The sequence below is a fragment of the Macrosteles quadrilineatus genome, unplaced genomic scaffold (assembly GCF_028750875.1).
Source record: "Macrosteles quadrilineatus isolate MER2022 unplaced genomic scaffold, UCM_ALF_1.0 Scaffold_9__3_contigs__length_116548681, whole genome shotgun sequence".
NCBI classification, from domain to species: Eukaryota; Metazoa; Arthropoda; class Insecta; order Hemiptera; family Cicadellidae; genus Macrosteles; species Macrosteles quadrilineatus.
In genome coordinates, this window is record NW_026542602.1 from 110,889,063 (window position 1) to 110,909,124 (window position 20,062).

The 20,062-nt window shown below is 30.6% G+C and overlaps 1 protein-coding gene across 2 annotated transcripts in view; it reads right to left on the reverse strand.

Annotated features, from left to right (window-relative positions):
* LOC129004257 (5-hydroxytryptamine receptor-like) overlaps positions 1-17,294 on the reverse strand; it is a 33,064-nt gene extending 15,770 nt beyond the window's left edge. The window contains exon 1 of one of the 2 annotated variants that reach the window (XM_054432750.1): positions 17,194-17,294. The gene's annotated coding sequence lies outside the window, so the exon portion shown is untranslated. The remainder of the gene's footprint in view (positions 1-17,193) is intronic. The other variant, XM_054432751.1, reaches the window with a different exon arrangement.
* Positions 17,295-20,062: the final 2,768 nt, after the last annotated feature.

A 20,062-nucleotide genomic window follows, 5' to 3' on the forward strand; every position in this document is an offset into this window, starting at 1 on the left:
TATTTACTTTATACGGCATTAGGAAAAAGACATTGCCACTGAATAAATTAATGTTCTAAGGATTTCTTGTTCTTATTAGATACAATCCCAATGTATTTAACATCTTATGTTAAATAGATAGTTTTAATTAAATATAATTGAGATGTTCTTTACTCATTATTAAAGTTCAGTCCCGTAGTTTTAGTTAATTAAACGTTTATCTAAAAACAAACGCTAGCTTAATATATTAAGACTTACCGAAAAGGTTTAAGAAATTATTTTATCCAAATATGTAAAAGTGGCTAAATACTAAATGGAGATCTTATAATGAGTTTGCCTTCAGATTATGGACAATATTGCCATGAGAATTGTGACTATAGCTTCGAGATTTGTATCTTATACACCACTGAAAAGGCTTGTAATTGAATGGCTGGATTACAAAAGCATAATGAACCAAGTTTGGCGGTAACTTTGGACACAGATGAATCACCATCACATCCCAGCTGTGTCACTCGGATACCTGTGGTCCAAACACTGGGGTAAACTTGAACTTAAGGACTTATTTCATCAGACAATATCTTAGGCAAGTTATGTGCTTTATCGTCTGTTTAATAGTGTATGGTTAGCAATATATAAAACAGAACATAACATGATGTTGCACTACATGTACAAGGTTTACTTTTATGCTACTATTATTAAATATACTACATATACAAATATATGTACTAAATATACTAGAGGCTTACAGTGGGAGCCTACCTGATAAAATAGAAGCAGAGTCAAAGAAAATGTAAGAATATTGTTTTACTAGTGGAATTTATTAAGTTTAAGGACGAACGTCGCATTAAAACTCAGAAGTGTGGAAATCAACTCTTTTTTTATAATTCCATAGATTTTGGGTTTTATGGTTATTATTAATTTATTTTATTTATAGAAAACCTTTCCCCAATTCTGCTGCATTGGATATTAAAACGAAGAGGAAACTTTATATAATATTACATTTACAGAGTAGCGCGTTACAACATAAAACCGTTATCATTGAACTTCAAATATAACATTTCAACCTCGATGATATTTAACCAATAATTACAGAAACAAATAATTTGTAACAACCAACACTGTTTCAAACGGCCATAAAACAGTATAGCTAGACCGTGCTCTAACCATTATACGAAGGAATTCTCATACCATTTGAAGATCATGAAATAAAGCAATACAAATGTATTACTTGAAATTAATTAAAATATTTAAAAATACATTTAGTTTATTTATATAGAGTGGGTCTTATACTGTGGATTAAGACAGACCGAGAGCTTAGCATTCCTTGAGTTTCCAGACCTCTCCGAGGCCATTTATTGTTAGAAAGGCAATCCTTGTTTTCTTTAGCTTCCACTTCTCTTTTGGTAGGATATCAAGTTAATCAACTATCCATCCTCGCCTTTGTATTGGTCGATGGTATTCATCCGTATTACCTTTTTATTTGTACTGTATTTTTCAATTTGCTAGTATACTTTGGATGGCTTTTTACCAACATATGTTACAATTATTTCGCTTAAATAAGAATAAAAAAGGACTTTTTAGAAAATAGTTTGGGCAATTTTTGATAAAATCAGATTTTTTTTTATTTTATGGAAAAATACCCATTAAAAATTAAAATTTCTAAAAAAATGGAAAAAAACTTTCGAAATTCTAAGGACCATAACATACTTAGTTAAACCAAAACCGGATTTTTTTCTAAAACTTTATTTTTAGTTATTTTATGGGAAAATAACATAATTTGCAATAACTTTTGAACCATAATTTTTACCGAAATGGGAGTCATACCATTTTTTTCAGAATTTAAAGGAATGTATATTTTAGAAAAGATTATTGCATTGTGTTCCGATAATTATGTAGCCTATCTTGGAAATATGCGTTAGATTGTAAAAATGTAGTGTAAATAACTAAACAGAGATGTAATGTTTCCAATAATAAAACTATATACTTTTATTCAATATCAGTGTATAATTTTGTCAAACAGACGGTTCGATGGTAGCAGCAAAGATAAATAGCATTCACTACGTCCGAAAATGAAACGTAGGTCTTCTCTCCGTTACAATCTCAGGGAAACACAAAATACGAAACGGCTTCTCTTATTGCTCGCAGTTTATATTAATCATTTCTACTCTGGTTAAACTAGATGTAGCCTACTTTGTAAACCATGGGATTGTGAGATCTGTTTAACTAATAAACTGCAAGTCATTGTTAATGGGTCATATATTGGAAGTTTTTTACAAGTATTAAAAGAGTATTTTTTAAAGAGCCTATGGAGGATTTTGGACCTTGAATGGTTTCATTAAAGTTTTTACCAAACACTTATTGTTTAACGTTCTGTCCAATAATTTTTCTTTAAGATCTTAATGCAAGAACTATCTTTACGATTATTATTTTCATATTTCATGGATTTGTACAACGTCCAGTCAAGCCTAGTCGCAGCAGATTTGCTGTGACAAGGGTACCACATGTTTAACGCATGCAAAAATCTATCACCATGGGATCACAAACTTAGCTTGAGAATAGCAATATTGAGACAATATATCTTATCTACCACTCTTATCCAACATAGAGTATCTTGTATCGCGTGAAAACGTTATACCCTACACAATATCACAAATGGCAGACGCTGACATCACTCCAATTCAGGCTGGAAGAATATTCGCTGTAGTCACGTTCGTATTACTAGCATAGCATATTCATAGTCACTTCCACCACAAAATGTATGTGTGACCAGACTAGGTATATACTGTTGTGCACTAGTCTTTTAACATATTGTAAATAATACCATAAATGAATATTTTATATTCAAATAAACAATAAAGCAGGTTAGAAAAAGTTATTAAGTACAAATATAGTGAGCAGTTACATATTGTTTGAATTTTAAAATTTATATATACTATTAAATATTCAATATAAAACGCTTACAATCTTGATTCAAATGTTAGCACAACTTACACAATCATCATATAATATATGCATACAAATACGTAATGCATTATTTTTTCGAGTGCGTCAATGACCAATACAGATTTGTCAACCTTTTCCAGTAAATTGAACTTCATGAAAAGTTTCCTCATCTACATTTTTTTTTACAATAAAACCAATACATTATAAGTCCAATTAACTTTAACCAAACTTTCTTATAATCCTAAAAGTTAAGTTTTTGTACTATGTTAAAATTTCTACCTTAAATTACGCCGTATGATCATCTCATTATATAACATGCATCTTATCATAATATAATCACTTTATACCATAATCATTCATAGAATCATTGTACGTCGCTATGCAATAATCATACACTGCTATTTTAACATTAGCCGTAAACTTTTACAGTATGTTTACTCTCATTCATATTAAAAACTAATGCTATCGTGATTAATTATTTAAGAAATGTGAAATACACTTTATTATGAAGTAAATTCTGTGGTAGGTTATATTTATTTGACCGTACTTAAATATATTTAAAAGTGTGATTGATTCTTAAAATGCAATGTAAATGTAAGATCGTACAACCCTTAAACCTAAGAAATCGTAGTTCCACTTTTTAATATTATTTTATTACATATGAACTAAAGGAAACACTCTATTATGATATTCATTAAGTTCAACATGGTGTATTCTTAGGGATTAAAGTGATACTTGAATATAGTAAACCAATTTCTACTGAGTCACTCCAGCGCAATTAACTTTTAGACGATAAAGTTTTAAGAAGGCTAGTTTTAATAAATCACGTAGGATAGTTTATTATATCAGTCTTCATTATACCATATTGAAATACGTGTCCCTTTAAGACAACAAAATGTATTTTTAATCATTAACATCAATAATCTATAATATTAAAACGAAACAGGGTTTTTTATTTCACGATTCTGAATCAACCACTTGACGGATTTCCATGATTTTTGTGTTGAAAGAAAGATAATTTTGAGAACTAGTGAATGTCGAAGCCATAATTTTAGTTTAGGGTTTCAGTTTTTTTAGAAATTAAGTTTTAATTTTTAAAAAGTCTAGCAGCCGACGCTAGCAATTTAATGTATTTTCAATGCTGGTTTAACTAACAGCTGGTTTATAACTGTCATTGAATGTTTATGTTACGAGTTGTTTGTTTACAAAAATATTGTTCGTTGGTGTTTGCCTACATACTATTTCACTTTAAAATGTAGGTAGTTTTCCCCCACCGTGAAGGATCTGCGTTATCAGGAAATGTGTTATTTTGAACTAAACATCTCAAACACTTGCGTTTACTCAAGTTTTGTCCTAAATGCAATCTGTGTAAGTATTTAGTTTATGCATTGCAAATTTCACCTCATATTTGGGAAATACTTTTCAGCAGTTTATCGCTTAAATGTTTAAGATATAATTGGTTTACGTGTTGATACCTACTTCCTTTTCTGTATGTTTGAATGTGAGTATGTCGGCATACTAAAATTTTGGTTTGTAATGAAAGCGTCAATCGGTGTAGTAAGCCTCTATAAAACTGTCAAATAAACTGCAGGGTGCAGCAGAAACCAAAGTCGACTCATACCATACCAACTATCCCCTTAGTACTGATGATTCAGAAACTTGGACACTGACCAAAGAACCGAAAAACCTTAATTCTGGGTTAGATAATAAAGTTCAGAAAAATATACAGACCAGTTTAAGATACTGGCCCAGAGATCGAAATAAAAAAGAACAGAGAGCTAAGAGAAATGCGTTAACACCCAAATATAGGGATGCTTTCCAGAAGTATGTAAAGCTTGGATGGACAGGCATAAACTTTTGAAAAGTATATTCCAATGAGTACCACACGATAGACGGGAAATATCAAGTTATGAAATGCATCCTCAGACTGGGATCTACATTTTGAAAATGCAGGTAATAGAAGAGAATCCTCATAAAAGTGTCAGTGGTCGCGGAGGTAAGAGAAGGTACTGTAAGTACATAAGTAGTACAGTATGCAATTGGAAGTGGCATGTTGCTACTCTACTCAAAACCAGTGTGAATCGGTCGCCAATCTCACTTCAAGATTTTTCAAATCGACACAAATGCTGTTTTATGGTAAAATTATCGGATTTAAAATGCATATCGCCATATTTTAGGTCTATATTCGAATGGAATAAATAGGTGGTCACGTTACATTTGTTTATAAGGTGATCTTCCCCATTAAAACTGCCAGAATTTGTGTCTATGCGTGTAAACTAGATGTTCTGAATTATTCCGTTTTAGTTGACAGCTTGATTCCCGTACGTAGGGCGTTCCACCAGCTCGTTTATTTTATAATCTTCTTTATTGCTATTAAAAAATATGTTAAATTGTGGAAAATCTTTCATGGTTCTTCCTTTTTAGCAATTTCAAAAAAGGTGCTATTGTGACTCCTAATGCATGTTATGTATGTAACTATTAAATTTTATATAAAACAAATTTATTAATAAATAAATATTGTTCAATTAATATTTTAATGAAGTATAGGTAATATTTATTGACTCAATAATTATTATCCAAAATAAAGTTTAGTTGATGAACTTGTTTGTGCTGCATTCTGTGGGTTTGACAAAATAATATTTACTTTCATATAGAATTTGTATGTAACTAAATATGTTGGATTAACCAACAACTAACTCTACATTTCGGTTTTTATTAAATTGAATAAAGAAGTGTAAACAGTCCAGTAAATTTAGTATGATTAAGAAGTGTAATACGTAGGGGGTTTTATGGACTGTATTAAAATAACTTTTAAAATAATTAAAATTTAAACATTTTCAAGGAACACTAAAAATATAAGTTGAAGATTAATTACACAATGAATAAAATAGTTGGAAATCTTTGAATTTCCTACAAATTCAAACCTGTTTTGAACTTTATGCTTTCTATGTTTGTTAGGTTTGCATTAGTGTCCGCTTTCACTGAGACTCACCATTTATGTTTGTATATTTATGCTTATTTGGCTTCAAACTTAATTGTTCATTTTAAATTTGCAAGTATCTAAATGTTGCATTTTGTGCATATGGTTGGGAAGTCCTTATGTTCAGTAGACGGATTTAATCCGTATTGCAATGTAAAATATTTCACACAGAGCCTAGCTTAGTAATTTAATAAAATCTTTTATATTATAAAACCAGGATAGCCAATGAGGCATTATTTAGAGAAAAGATTGTCCCATTTGGTTTTTTAAAGGCAGTGATGTTGGTATAGCAATTACTCTTACACAATATAATGAAATTAATAGATTTAACTGTTGACTCTTAGGGTTGGTAAGTTGCTTTTGATATTATTAAAACTGGTTGAGACTATACTTGTAAAAATAAATAGGAAAATAAAAAAGCAAAATTGTAGAAAAGGTGCTTCTGTTATTACCACGTGATGTTCTTATATCTTACTAGCTGGCCCGACAGACGTCGTCCTGTCCTAATGTGGTTTTATGTCAAATGCTCGTTGATTTTCAAGATAAGCTCGTTGGCATCACTCAATCACGTCCTCGTTAAAGTTCGTTTGCTACGCATACTCACCTTTAGGTTGGAGGTCGTTCGCTGATATGATGTTATTAATAGAACCCTGGTCGAATCCTATGCGTATTCGAAAATCATAGGTAACTGTATGGCATTGTATATTCTTATATAGGCCTAATATTATTATATCTCCTTTCATTATGCTCGTAGATTATAAATGCACGGACGTGTACCTTAGATTCGTAGATTATGTGTCTCGGAAACACTCCATAATATTGGTATTGCTTTTAGTTATTTCATACATGAATTACTAAATAATTGTTCATTATATCCACGTTTTGCCGTGTTTGATTGCGTATAGCTTTGTTCATAACATAAAACAGCCAACCGGAATCGTGATAAAATTAGGTATCTTGTGATGATTATAATTAATAGAAGTTCCTTTTTAGCGAATTTCCCATATAGGGAATAAGCTATTACCGTAGTACTCATGGTAAGACCTGGACGCGGGACCGATTTTCTTTTCATTTTGAGGTCCCTAGAGGCCAAAAACACCATCCGTTTAAATTCATATATATATATATATGTGTCCGTTGGCGCGATAACTCGAGCAAAAATGATCCGATTTTGATTAAATTTGGTACAAACATGTAAACCTACGTTTATTCGAACGAGTTCGCGATCCAGCATAATCGGACCATGGGAACAGAGGTTTATGGGTGGTTTTATGGGGTAAAAATGTGCTTTTCCCATTTTTTACCCTAAAAACAAAAAAAATTCTTTCTAAACCGTTTTGTAGAGCTTAAAAAAAGAAATAATTTAGTATATTGAAGCGCTGTTGTATGCCTAACGGTCACGGAGAAAATTCAAAAATAGTTCAATTTAAAATTCCCATGTTATTCTTATGGAGAAAATAAAAATTGTTGTATTTTACTTGTTTATGGATATATATTGATAAAATTTGGCAAATTTATTTATTTCATCCCATACTATTCACGTATGGTCAAAAACACTTTTTACCTTCCCCGTAGCAGCAAACCTAAGCAATTGTTAAATCTAATTTTATTTAAATAGGGAATAAATATGTCTTATTTATGGAAATATTTGAGTAAAAATGTAATCAGACAAGTTGAAATTCGCTTCGTCTGCAGGTTTGCTGCGGCGGGGGTATTCTTTGATACGTGCCATGCTTAATATTCTACATGTATCACACCAAGGAGTTGAGTCTAGTTTAAGGAGAGCAAGAGGAGTGTTATTGTGGCCAAGAATGGCTAAAGATGTTCAAAAAACTGTTGAAAAATAAGTTTACGACGGGTTCGGACCACAAGTATCCGAGTGAATGACGCAACGGGGATGCGAAAGAAATTCACTTCTGTCTTAAGTTTCCGCTTAAATTGGCTAGTTACGTTATATTAATGCGTGTTTTCAGATGTAATACATTTCTATGCCAAAATAACTATCCTTCTGAAATTGCCCATTGTCTATGCTGGAGATGTTTTGACATAACAATAGGATAATGGGTCCTAGGTGAAAAACTAAAATTAAGAGTCATAGTATCTTAATAAATCACACGTTGTCTGATCGACAACTATCTTTACACAGCTGGTATTATACATCTGCTCAGCCATGCAGCACTCTGTAGTATCGTGTGACAGCTATTAAACATCGGTGTGTATGAAAAATTGTAATTATCAATATGTTTGTACACAGTTTTGTAATTAATTTAGGGAGAAAAACAACATACTCAGAAATCAGTCGAATTAATCACTACGACACCTACTTTCAAACTGTTAAGTTCTGATTTCTTTTAAAGTTTTATTAGTTTCCTTAGTCTTATAGAGAACCGTCTTCGTTCAATAGGCTAACAGATTATACTTAATTACTACTATTTACTATCATTTACCAATTAAATTGAACTATGCAGGATGAGTTTTTGAATCTAAAAATGTATTTGTTGAAGACATTATATTCTAAATAGAATGAACTGTTTACCCTTTTTTGTTGCTCATTTAATTATTGTACGGAAGGTCATATTAGAAAAGAGTCAGTAACCTAATTCCCTTATTTGTTCGTTATTCTTCAAATATTTAAGCAGCATCACGTTTATACTTTATCAGAATATACTTGACAAACTATTCGTCACGAAAAAAGCAAGGCCGCTGCAATTGTAGCGCAATTAATAACCTACATACGATAAAGTTCTTGACTACTTATTTTAATAGGCCAAGTATCCACAGGTATATTCTTCTAGGCTTAATTATATATTCAAAGCCGCGTCTTTTTAAGAAACAACAGTTATTTCAAGATTGAGACACCTATATTTAAGATTGTGATTGGTCTATCCTTGATGGACCCCTTCTGTTGTAACTAAATGAGTTAAAATGTGATTTTCTTTGCTGCAATTAAGACATGTTTATCCAAATGAACCATGCAAGAACGGAAATAAACATTGACTATGAGTTAGAATTTGTCAAATTTTAAGGGCGATAAGTTGTTATTGTTTGTTAGTTTTTGTTTTTTCTACCTGGTCTTTATGTGTTATTTTTTGTGTAAACTACTCGATTAGGATCTTTGATTTGATTGTGAATAAAACTGTGTTAATATATCAAGGATTGTTTTTTTTTTTATCTCAAAACAATATTTCATACGTCATCATTACTAGTAAACATTTTTGTTTGTTTCTAGTCAAATTCGTTTTATTGTCAAGTTTTATGAACAGCAAAAACGTTTGGGAACCGCACGAAACTTATAACTAAGAGAGAAATAATTTTACATCACCCTAAGCATGTTGTGTACTGACGATAATAAAATTAAAGATTTGTAATGATTTTACGTTTATATTTCAGATAAGAATGGTGATTAAAAACGTTGAGAACAGTAAATGAGAAGTACCTTTCTGTTGATTAAATACAATTATGTTACGGATAGTAGCCTAAAGCCTAAAAACGCGAACTTTCACCTTGTTTATTTTAGTGATAAATAAGAAAATACCTCGCTGCAGTACATCTTTTACAGCTGATTAGTGTTTGATGGACCATCGGCGTTATTTACCGTCCGTGAACACCTGGTGAGCGGATGATATAAACCAATCACATTCATCTACCATACGCCATCACGCGGAGCTTTCAATTTTGTTAATGCTCTTTTAACACAGACGACCTACAGTCATGCGACCATATACATGTACTGCACTACAGTACTGTTATTGTTACAGTACTGTGTCTGCAGTATACACAAAATATTGTTTACCTACGACCGTTTTTTAAAGTAGCCATTTCAGTTCAGTTCTTAGAATTGAAAAGTTTCACTTAACAGCTGTTTACTATCATAACAGCATAGTTTCATTTCATATCAGCATAGTTTTTCTCATAACAACACGGGTAACGGACCAATGAGGTTCAAGGATTGAGAGAAAATAAGTAAAATTGTAATGCTTCGAACGTCAACTAATCAGCTGATCAGCTGATCAGTTGACAGTTTTAATTGTTAATCTGACTTGTTCCTGTTGATACTCGCGTATTCTTTTAACCTAAGTTGGTGGAAGTTCAAGGAAGGTAGATTAAACTGATTTCAAAATGTCAGTTGGTGAAAGGGAATTTTACGAGATGGAAATGATAGCACAAACTGTTTGTACTAATCTTTTACCACCAAAATCTAAACAAAGGTATGAAATTATACATACCAGCAATTCATTAAATGGACGAAACAAAATAAGGTTAAATTGATAAATGAAAATGTGCTTCTGGTTTATTTTGAAAACCTCCAAACCACCTTTTCACCCAACTTGTTGTGGACCACATATTCGACGTTGAAATCTAACTGTAAATTAACTGTTTCACTATTTTATTCAGTTGTCCAAAAAATATGCAATATTTCTCTAATTGTACCTGATACAGTATTTATGGTAAGTATCAAGAATGATACTAGCAGAACCTATACCCTGAAAAAGTAACATAGTATTTAACCAAGTTATACAAACACGTAATTACATGAAATCAGCTTATTATACGATAAGTCGTTGCATCATTTTCAGTGGCAATGACAATAAACGAAAACATAACCTCTCTAGAAGTTATGAGTAGTGATTGTTAGTAATTAAAGACCAGATTGTTAGTAATTAAAAAACGGTCGTAGGTAAAGTAGTGTACGCAACTCGCATTAATAGTCTTTACGACACTCGTAGAAGTTTTTAAGTCACTCGCCAAGGCTCGTGCCTTAAATTTTCTACTCGTGTCGTAAAGACTAACTTAACGCAATCGTTGCGTAAACTACTATTACAGTTACATTATCTATTCTTACTACTAAATATTAACTGCAATAATATTAAAAGTATTATGCATTTGGATGTTATAGTTTCAAAGTAGTTTCATCTAAGAAAGACTTTAGTACCGAATGATATATTGAGTCCAATAGGAAGGGACGTATATTAGCAATTAGGCCCACTGCAATTGGACTAGCAATTAGGACGTATATTATTGGATGCCCATGATATATTGTAGGCTTTACATAGTTCTTAAATAGTATTTTATTACATTTATAAATTTAACATAGCATTTTGAACTAAACCTAAAAACCCGTACGCTTTGAAATTAATCAACACCACATTACAACATGCGTATTAAATATTGAAATCTCAATATTCCTAAATCTTTTTTGTCCTAATTTTACATTAAAGCACTTCCATATATAATTTATGTGGGAGAAATATTTTCCACACTGTAACACATTTTTAACATAATATTTCTTTTAAAGAGAGAGAAAACGATACATTAAATAGGAAAATAGAAGTGTCTTCCCAAAAAAGAAGTTTTCAAAAAAAATATAGAAAACCAGTTTAAGGAATCTTTTTACTCTAATACGCACCAATATGAGTTACACCAATCGAAACCTACCAAAAATATGTTCTAGAAAATTTACCTTGTGACACGGATAATACATGTACACCCACCCTTTCAACAAAACAACATGTCATTAAATTACAAGTGAACGGTATAATTTATTCCCCATTGTTTATTTAAATATTGATTGTATGTTTGATATAGGCATAGTGTACGAAAAGTAAAAGAGAAATTGAATATTACTTTGTCGCGTTGTCCGAGTGGATATTACTTAGTAATTATTATAGTAGTATCAGTTTTTGGCTCATTTCACCTTATCACGCAGTAAGACGTTAATCCTAAAAAGTGTCTGTTACATTACATACAGTACATGCATGTGACAACCGCATATAAGTGTTATAGAACCTGATGATACAAGCATTCGTTATCACATTTATATACATACAGTAGTTTATTCTCATAAAAATGTAACCATCCAATAAATACAATGCTCTAAAGACGGTAGAGCTTTAAGTTTTAGTACTCTTTAATAATAAATTAAAAGATATGTAATTAAGGGAGATGAAGGTAAATCATGTATGTCAAAGTTTTTTTCAAAGATTTGGTCAGTTTTTCTCATATCAGCCTACACAAGATTTAAAATTAATCAAAACCAAAATGGTGGTATCGTACCCACTACTTACCAGATTTAAAAGTCATAACTTAAACGTTTCTATTAAGGCTATAAAATTGATTTTGGTTTCTAAAAGCGTTGGCGGATGTGTAACTGTTATATGCAACAGATGTAAAGATTGAAATGTTTCTATTTTATGTCCTCTTCCCGTTGCAAAGCACGGGTACAACAGCTAGAAAAAAGAAAGAACGAAAGTTGATACAAACTTAAACTCTAATCTATTTAACTTATAAACTTAAAAATAGCTATTATATTTCATAAAAAAATGTTGTTTTGCGAAGCCAGTAGTCTGAAGAACAGTTTTGAAAGTGTTACATAGTTGTCAGTTTCTCTTGTAATGTTTACTTCATAAAAAACAAGTCACCAGGGGAAACAATAGTCTTCTACAAATTGAATAGAATAGGCTAGGTAAGGGAAATACAAAAAACTAGGTAAATATGAATATTTGTTTGGATTGCGATGGAAAACCATGAAATCAAATAGGATGCTTTTGATAATAACAAAAACTGTTACCGAAAGCGATTTTTATCTTAATGGCAATTCCATCGTATTTTTATTATTCAAGAAACATTTCCCAAATAGTGAGGACGATTGCGTCTTCAACCTTCTGTGCCTAATAATGAGATTTGGGCTAACGGTATACACACATTGTTATCTTAAAATTAAATGAAGAAAACTCTAAAACATTATTATCATTTTTCAGATACGGTGCGATACAGACTAAACTCCGTAATGAAATGTATCTAGGATAACTGAAATGGCGAAAAGTCAGACCAATTCAAGATTAATGCATCTCTAGGTTTAATGTAAAATGGGAACTTATTTTTCGAGTAAAACATCTGCAACAACTTTTATAATGAAGTCAGGACAGCAACAGAAAGACAACTTTCAGTTGCAAAACTAAATTATTGCCACGTCACTTGCAAAAGCTGCTCAACGGCTAAGGCAGATTAAAACCAACTTCCGTTGTAATTAAAGATTAATTCGCTCACTTTATCTCCTGCTTTATTGCAATTTTTAAATTTAAACTGATAAATATAGGCTACTATCATATCAAAGCAAAAATAAGGTGTTTGTGAGTAAAAAAATTATATATTTTTATATTTAACCAAACTAGTTTCGGTGCGAACTTAGTTTATGGAATTAAATGCAGTTTTGTCAAAGGTGCATTATTATTTACTTTAAGATAGTATTTTGTTGACAATAGAAAACACAAGACTCTATTCCCTTAAATTTACGTAGTAAGATTTGATGACTGGAAAGGCTGTTTTTGAGAAATTTATAAATTTAAATTTTAAGTCATATTTTATTATTTATTTATTCATAACATCAATGTGTCAATGCTCTAACCTCGTTAACGTCTAGTTGAAAACTAGGTGTAATCTGTTCATTTAGAGCTCAAACAATGGGAATGGTGGAAAAATACTTCATTATAATTACATCGAATCACTAATAAATGTTAAGTTTGATGTGTAAAGTTTTTTTTTTTAATTCAAAATAAAATTATGCATAGCTTTACATTCTATATTTTACAAAGCAATGATCGTTCGAATTAAAAATAAAAATAAATACACATTATAGTTTTAAACACTGTCTATGATAGACTGCTTGATTAAAAACAATTTCACAATAGTTTAGATTCTTGATATTCGATAAATTATGACTTAAAATACATCTTTCTCTTACACAATTTGTTATATTATAATGATTTACGGAATGATAGCCTACGGAATAACCTAAGAATGTATTATCAATACACTAATTAGATATTTTGCATATTTAAATCAAGTTAATAATTTTTTTGGCAGTATTGCGACCACATTACGTGTATTGTAGTTGTTTTTATTTTTTTATATATTTTTTTTTTAGTGCGTCAAATAGTTGTAACTTTAAATGTCTAATTATAGAAGGATAATAGTCTGTAAAACGTTTGTCTCCAAATATTTGTTACCAAACATTGTATCTTTCAAGAAAATTTCAACAGCTATTAATTTTAAATATTTAATGGTAGAGTCTACTTGACATTCCAAATATTAACTTCATATAAACTCGTTTCAACGTAACTCTGTAACTATTTTGTCAAGTTCAGACTCCACAACACTCCACAACTATGGAGTATCGTATTTCATAAGAGCTGCTGGGTATGTAAGGTAAGACCACATTGAAATGTTTACCTTGACCCCACTGTCAGTGACAGTCGCTGTATACACAGACCAACTGACAAGGCTGTTTATTCGAAGGAAAACTGACTTGTAGATATATGAGAGAAAACGTACCAATATACAGTTTTTAAACTAAATCTTCTGATATCATTGTGATATGGTTTCATATTGACACGAACAAACAAATAGGAAAAAATCTATATACCCTACATAGTAGCTTGCAGTTAGAAGAGCTCTTTTCTTAAAAGAATGTTGTAACTATTAACATTTCTTAATCACAATATTAAACTAAAAGAAATTCGTATAATGTTTCTTGGCATTTATTCATGAAATGACCATCACCAATCCAACGCTATGATGTACTAAGTAACATCCATTTTAAATCCTAAAACTTGTTAATTTGGTCAATTTTGTTATCACATATTACAATTTCGCAATTCATGTAATATGCATATTTGTATGGTATTTTTATAGATAATACCATGTAATACATCATAGTATAAATTGTAAAACTCCTGTCGGTCTCGATAAGAGAGCGACGATCTCTGGGTAGAGAGCTTAAGATCTGCGATGAAAGTAATAAATACATAGTACCCTTCTATTTTAAACCATACAAAATAGGTAAATTCATGTAGTTATGATGTACATCTAAATAAATAGGGGCAGAGCAAATGTAGGGTTAAGGTTTTATATGTTGAGTGTTCGTTTGACGATTCACAATTAATTCTTGAATATTAATCATAATATGAATAACATACGAAAAACATAATATACATTGCAATATTACCAAGTTCTTCATACTACAAAAAGTCCAAGTATGTTTTGATGTACATATTTTGACATACTTAAATCTTTATCAACCAAACTTAAAGAATTAGAATTCACTATTATAAAATGCAAATCCCTTATAATATGTGTACCAATTCAACAAATTTGAATACACTTTTATATGACGCTAACCAATTCCACACATAGTTTCTATTATGGTTCTACTCAATAAGAATGATGTTTTGGATCAGAATGATTCTGATATCATTCAACCATTAAAACTAGCTCTTAACTAGGCATGAGTTACAATAATAATACCAAAATAATATTAACACTTGCAAAAAGAGACATTAGGTTCCTTTATGCTGGGCATCATATTTATTTATCCTTATAATAATTTCCATCGGTAAGTTTTACTAATAAAAAAATTCCTTAGTGATAACTAAACTACAATATTAGTTTTTAATACAACAATCCCATTTTTATATCTGTGGTAAACTCACTTAACCAAAGCAAAGTAGAAATCAGAAATCCTTTATTTGAAAATATTGGTAAACTATTAAAATGTTAATGTGTGAGGACATTTTTGGAATGTGGGGGACTGTGAGGACAGTTGTGAGACGTATTAAAAGTTCAGACAACTATTTTTTGTTGTTCATTGACAAGTAAAACTCATTACCACTTTTAGAACAAATCATTAGCACAAGGCATGTGCTAGGAATTGAAAACTAACTGCCACAGAATTAATGCCCCCCACTTCTAAGCAAATATAAGACTCAATGTTATATTTGTTTTGTTTTAAAGTAATTATTGCATATTAGCAAATTTACTATATAGGGAATGAGCTATTATCGTAGGTCTTACAAAAAAAAAATGTATATTTATTGAAGCGTTTTTGTTGTATGCCTAACGGATACAGAGGTAATTTTAAAAACGGAAATTTTAAATTCCCGTGTCATTCTTATAAAGTATAAATAAACTGCTGTAGTTGGCTTGTTTAATGATATATTGTAATCGAATTTGTAACTTTTGTTTATTTCATACTAAGATATCTCCAATTCAATAAAAAAAAGACCTCAACACCTTCACTGTAGCAGCAAACCCAAGTTATCACGTCAAATCATGTCCAGCCAGGTAAATGGACATTCCATTAGAGTGCAGTGTGCTGCGGCGGGGGTATCTTTTTACTTAGGATTACAATTTTTATTTTAACTTAGGATTGAATACTATGGCAAGTCATAGTATAGAGATAACACCACGAAATTTATTAAATTTCACAATAATCATTTGAATTTTAAACACTACTTACCATACTACTATCGAAATATTAATCGTGATATTTTGGATAAAGTTAAATTACGGTACCAATAAACTTTATAATACAAATTTTATTTACGGAAAGTAAATAAAAGAAACGTCTTATAACACTTAAAACATATATTTACGCTTATACTGTTACTCACAAGACGGTAAATATACAAAAACGATGGTAAGTGGTGATCGATTTCGATTGGACACTCCAATCATCATCAGACCCAATAGGCGAATGTATATATTTATTATTATATTTAGATTAATAAAATTGATTAGTTTCAGAAGTATACAGAAATATATTACTTTCATTTCGGTACATTACGTTAAAAGATGCTTACCGAGCATCCAATATTGGTTCCTATATACTTGTACAAGATTTGAATAGGCCTATCTTGTTATAACATTAAAATGCTATTTATATATTTAAAAAAGTAGTTCAAAACTGCTTTCTATACAAAACTCCAATTTTAAAATAATTTCAGTTAATAACGGAAAACCCCAAAACTATTATCATTACAAACTAGCTAGTGTTTGTTGAAAATATATCATTTCTCAATCATACCCTAGAGACGCTTGCATTGTATAGACCTAATAGGTTTGACTGTATGTATTAATTGTACCTTTGTTTATACCACCCCATTTAATTTGTATAAGTAACATACACCAATGAGATATTTCTTTAATATTTTCCTTTTATTGCAAAAAGATATTATCATCATCAAATTCCAAGTCATTGTAAAACCCACCACATTTTAACACTGGTATATATGTAATTTACCAGTATATCTACCATCAGATTTGATTTTTATGGATTACACGTACCAATAAGATATTTCCTGGTATTTTAATTTTATAATTGAGTACAAAAAGGTTAATCATTAATTTTAATTATATTATTGAAACTTTTATTTCTCAACCATACAATACCCCACTCTAGAAACAATTGTAATCTCTACACACCTGTAAACAAAACTAAGCATATATGTAAGTACCTGGTATATATACCTCCGAGGTGTTCACAGATGGCACACACCCTCCTAGCACACCACCAGCACTACACTCCTGCCCAGTCGACAGATCATCAGTAACTAAGCCCCGTCTCTTGTGTGGACGCACGCTTGCGTCGCTAGCAATCCCTCCCAACTTCTCCCACCTTCTCCCACCACCTCCCATCTCCTCCCGACCATGCCACCTCCTTGTTAATGGAATTTGTCTACTGATCATTTGGAGTGCAGTTTCCGTTTAGCTTCAGAATTATCTCATCTAACTGACTGATTGCAATTTTCCATTTCTGTTTCATCTTGAATATTTAATTTCACGAGTACGGTGTATTAGGTTTTGATGGTGTTAAAGGTGCATTTTAAAAATGGTTTCCTTAGGCGTTGGTTTTTAGCATTGCTTAATAGAGGTGGTTATAGAGAATTTTTAGTTTTTAAGCAGAAATAATACGTAATAAAAAAATTGGTTGTAGCTATAATCTTAATTGGCCAAGGACTTTTTATTTTAGGATTTGTTATCTACGATTTTTAAACAAAGCCAGCATAAGATGAACCTACACAACTCATCAACTCGTAACATATTTGAAAGTTCCCATATACTAAATATTAGAGCGACATCGTAAATGTTTAGCTGAAATATATATTTTCTATTTTTAAATAACTGCACACTTATTTCAAAGATAAATCAGCCTCTTATGCTCAGGTGCCTTCAACAAACGTCACAGTACAGTGAATGAAAATGTGTGCAAGACACTGGTTTTTATAGAAGTACCCATGTTCATTATGCTAATGTGGGTGCAAACATGAACTCTTTGTTGTTTTCTGGTTACTTTTAATTAGGGAATAAGAGTAATTTTAGAAGAGACCTTTCTTTACCTTTTAATAAGACGAATATTTTTTTACCCCGTCAGTAAGGAGTTCCCTCTTGCTCATGGAGCTATTTATTCTTTAGTGACTTGGCTTAATTCAATAGTGCTATACGTAATTGAATAACCATTAGTAACTAAAGCGGGTTTGAATTTAAAATTATTTTTATTATATTTTAACAACAGTAGGATAATTGTAACTGCTAATATTGACTATTATGTATTTAAAAGAACAATTAATTAATACTTTAATATGATGTCAGTTATTACAACTATATATTTAACTTCTAACAAAATGAAAACATTTCTAACGGATACCAGGTGGATTGGCATCTTATTAGGCCCTTCTTAGTTTATTACTAATCGCTACTGATTTCCTTTTATATATATTTATTATAAGAATAACAAATGAAATATACATGTGTATAAGGATAGTAAATAGTGTTTTAATGAATGCCTGTTTTAGTACCTTCGATATATATCTTACACATATTAATAAAGCTTTTAAAAGACCTACCGGTTCAGTACAGTTCAGTTGAAGTAAAAAACTCTTAAATAACTTATAGATGGACCCTATTCATTGGGAAAGGTTTCAGAGTTTTAATTGATTTTTCTTGTAACCCAGGTTAGTTAAATATATAGCGTTTAAATTATAATTTGTAGAACATAATTGTCACATAATGAACCTTAATCTATAGTCCGTGATCATAGTAAAAGCAATATCAACAATATATTTTCCAGAGCTGTCAAAATCATCACGCACTTCATAATATTTTTTATCGTAATACGTATAAATATTATAAGTAATTTATCATCACAATCCATTCAACTATTCTTGATTACCAGGTTTTTTTATATTTGTTTTATACTCATGCTGTCTCAAAAGATGAGAGACTGCGGGAGAATACTAAACAAGCGTCTCTCAAGCGAAATAAACAGGTTACGCTGTGAAAGTCTTGTCGCCAAAGCTGCGGTTCCCACCTGGATGTAATTTACTTTGAGATTTCAAGCTTGTAGATATTACTTTCACTGTAAAAACTAAAGTTTAATCAAAATGTGTTTGTATTACATTCTTTGATAGTTTATATACTTCAACATACACAACTTACTAATTTGACACTTACTTAGTTTGTATATAATGCGTTAGCCGTAGATTTTGTATTTATTTAATAATGCTAATATAATTTGTATATAAATACCGATATGATTAGTCTAAATAATTTATTTACCTTAAAAAAATTATATTTTTAATGTAATGTATATGTTTTATGGTGGAAAGTACTTAGCCATTTAATTTAAGTATTTAATATTTGAGAACCTATTTAAACAAAAGTGTGTGTGTATTTAAAGTAGTCTATACACTATTCCGGCAATAATTATAATTTGACTTAAAAGTTAAACTTAAGTTTTTTTTTTATTTAATTAATTAGATTTTTTTCCAAGAATGAATTTGCACTCAGTTAATCTTTTGGACTAAAATAGGAGGAATTTTATATTTAATAATGTAGGACATCCATATTAATGATAATTAAAAGAAAAAAAAAACTATGCACCCGAACCTACTATGATAAAAATAAGATGTAGATTTATATTTTAAAAGTCTGTTCATGAGATCTTTTTGGTTTGTTACATTTCTCAAGCCCAGCAGGTGATTTCCAAGCCCCCCTCAGATATCCCGATACATGGTGCTGTAATGCTCTTTTCCTATAACCAGAAAGCTTTATCGGAATCCTTTACCACAAAAACATGTTACGATCTGCTTTTATCTATATTATGTGTACTTAATATGGTGGGAAAAAGTCCCGGTGGTTTAATATTTATAATATATATATAAATATAGATTTTTAAGGCTTGTAAGGAGGGCATTTATACACCAACACAATTGTATGACATTACTATTTCTTTTTGTATGACATGGTGGTTGTATGACATTTGTCATAACATTTATTTTGACACATTATTGAGTAATACACTGCCTCTTCAGAATGACATAAAGT